The 3,341-nt window shown below is 44.6% G+C and overlaps 1 pseudogene; it reads left to right on the top strand.

Moving 5' to 3' along the window:
• Positions 1 to 266: 266 nt before the first annotated feature.
• Positions 267 to 3,341, top strand: part of LOC138803816 (ubiquitin-ribosomal protein eS31 fusion protein-like) — a 5,889-nt pseudogene continuing 2,814 nt past the window's right edge.

The following is a 3,341-nucleotide window of genomic DNA, read 5'->3' as shown; positions in this document are numbered from 1 at the left end:
CTAATCCTCCACCTGCCCTGTGACCACGTCTGAACATCGACCCTGTCGTTCAACTTTTCCCTGCTCACTTCAGCCACTCTTCCTTTTTGTCTCCTCTTACATATCCTGGCTCTCCTATGAAGTGAGCAGCCTCTCCTGGCATTGTGACATGTTCCTCTTGGATCACAGAGCCTGGGGGAGATGGGGACTTCCTTGAGTCCTCAAATCATTTCTTTCTCCTCTTCAGGAACTTCCTCTTTACATCTAGACTGGTGATCTTTCTGGAGGATAATAATGAGCTTCAAGATAAAACAGCTCTTTCCTCTCCTTAATGACCCTCTTCTCCGTTTCTGGTAGAGTCAAAGATGTTCAGAATTCCCATAAAAAAAACCCATCTGATGGGTTTGATGAAGTCATTACTGAATAAGAAACTACTGCACAGGTCTGTCTTTGGCTTCAGCTTAAAAATGATGAAATTTCCCTAAGCCATCCGATGCTGTGCTGAGTTTTGGGAGGAAGAGAAAGTTTTAGGTTGGTTGGTTTGATTTCTGTAATTTCCTAAAGACAATTGACATCAGAAGGTTCTAGGGCTCCAGACAGTTGGGTCTCTGTGGCCTGACCCAGCGTGAAGCAAGATGTGGAAAGAAGAGACAAGGCCAGCTCACCAGCCCTCTGCAGATAATTAGCGTGGCTAAGGTGCAAACAAATTCCTGCCTACTGCTCTGACTACGTGGCTGCTGTGCAGGTCTGGGAGAGAGGGACTTGTTCTTGCTTAGCTGAGGCACATGGAGGTGACTGGGGAGAGACGCGAGGAAGATGAAAACACCGGCTCATGAAGCAACACCGCCACACACTCTGTGAACTTCTTCTGATTTGCAAATGAAATCTCTCCCACAGACAATGCAGGCAGCACAAGCCTGATTGAAGACACAGTTCATGAAAGTCTCCAAGTCAGAGGCAGAAAAACCTCCAGCCACCGAAGGCAGAAGGCAAGCACTGGAAATAATGAACCCACATTAGCTAAGAGATCGCAAAAGCCATCTCTATTAGACAGCTGTGCAGGTCAAAAGGAAACCAGACAGGAGACATCAAGAGGAAACACAGGCTCCTCGGGATAATTGCGATGCAATTAATACAGGGTGAGTCACTGCCCTGGCGGAAGTGGGTCCTGCTGCCCGCGAGAGGGTGAGGGTATTCGGACCAGTCGCCCTGTTCTATCAGCAGCAATCCCTGCCTCACCATCTGTGGAACCCAAGGAAACATCCTCAGGAAATAGGTCAATAAGATGATGTCACTACAAAAACAGTCAAACCAGCATCCACAAATATCACCACAGAAAGGTCATCACCTAGAAACCTGGAAATGGATTCAAAAGGCTTCCACCCCAGATCTCCAGTCCACTGAGCCCTTCACAATCCACACAAAGGAGCATCAGGTACCACGAGAAGGTGGGAAAGGAAGCAAAAAGTAATCTGGGTATAATGTACACCAAGCACTGAGGAATGCAATGCTTTTCCTCCCATAAGCCTAAGGGCTGAAGACTTCTAGCTCCATGCTATAGGTATGGAAACTGAGGGTCAGAAATGTTAAACGAAGCCTGGAGGAAACCACAGGGGAGCAGAGGGTGGGCAGCAATGAGGAGAAGGAAGATTAATGTCCCATCACCCGTGATTCTTTCCCCACTGGCTCTCACAGAAGGCAGAGGGTCACTGAGCCATCGGAAACATCCCAGGGTCCCAGCCACACCGGAGTCACATGTGGGAATGAATAGCTCCCTCAGGCCTACAAGCACTGGCACCAATCAGAGGAGAAGGACAGATCTGGGATTATATTGTATACCTGTGGCTAGAGAGTGAACTACACATGCAGCCTCCAGAGTGGGTCTGGGTCCCAGGTGATTCTGAAGAGGGAGGTGGGTACAAGTCACACCCAGAAAACAATAATCATAGAAATCTTAATTCCTTGCTTGGGATGTAGCTAGCTCAACAATATAGCATATATATATATATATATATATATATATATATATGCAATATATACATATATATTTATATACATATGTATATGCAATATATGTATATATTGCATATATGCTATATATATATAGCATGTTTTGTGTTCAATTATGTGTGTGTGTGTGTGTGTGTGTGTGTGTGTGTGTGTGTTGCTGGTTGGTACTCGTTCACAAAAGCCAATTGTTAAATAGAAATTTGCAAGCCCCTTGTTAAACTTGAACAGCTTGACCTCTGCTGTGGTGAACAGTCATTTCACTGCAGTACGTGATAAACACTAAAAATGAAAGCTTGTTACCACCACCACCCTCGCACTTCTAAACAACTAGTTTACTTCTTGCAAGTGGCAGAAAGACACACAACAGTTCAATGAAGAAGAGAGACGGATTTGTTGTCTAACTGGGAAGTCCAGGAGGAGAAATACCTTAAGAGAGATCTCTAGATTAAAGCTTAAAACACACAGTTAATTGTTTGTCTCTCTGTCTTTCAGCAGACAAATTTTATGTGACAAAGAAGGTGGTAACTGGTATGGCTTGAATATGGTTTTTTTCCACCAAAACTCAGACTGAAGCTTGGTCCCCAGGCTGTAGTATCACAAGGTAGGACCTAGTAGGAGGTGATTATGTCATAAACAGACCAGTGCCTGCCTTAGGTAGGCTGTGACTCTCACAGGACTGGATGAGTTTCTATGAAAGCCAGTTGCTATGCAGCAAGTTCATTCCTCATGTGTTATTCTTCCATATACACAAACTCACCCTTCAGCTTTAAGTTGAAGAGACAAGAATTCCTCACCAAAGCCAGGCAGATGCTGATACCATATTCTTGTACCTCTCAGCCACTGGAACTATGAGCCAAAAGAAATTTCTTTGCCTTGGGAATTAAATGAACCAAGAACAACTATCTGCCTCATCTCCATCTCTATATTCAAAGGATAACCAAGTACGGGGGGGGGGGGGTGTTTCATGCTTATAATCCTGGCTACTTAGGAGGCTGAGATCTAAGGATCAAGGTTTACAAAGCCAGCCTGGGACAAGAAATCCATAAAATTCTTATCTTCAATTAACCAGCAAATAAAACAGAAGTGGAGGGATGACTCAAGTGGGAGAGTACCAACCTTGAGTAAAAATATCAAGCAACAGTGCAATGCCTGGAGTTCAAACCCTGGTATTGGCACTCATGCATGCGTGCGCGTGCGCGCGCGCACACACACACACACACACACACACACACACACACAATTTTTCAGGTGATTATTGTTATATATCCAGAAAAGTCCTGTGAATATATCCAGAAAAGTCCTGTGAAGATTCTGATTAACTTTGGATCCTATGTCATGCCTGAATGAATCAC

This window comes from Dipodomys merriami, unplaced genomic scaffold (assembly GCF_024711535.1).
Source record: "Dipodomys merriami isolate MVZ:Mamm:240054 unplaced genomic scaffold, mDipMer1.0.p SCAF_35, whole genome shotgun sequence".
NCBI lineage: Eukaryota > Metazoa > Chordata > Mammalia > Rodentia > Heteromyidae > Dipodomys > Dipodomys merriami.
This window is presented reverse-complemented; position numbering and strand designations above follow the sequence as displayed.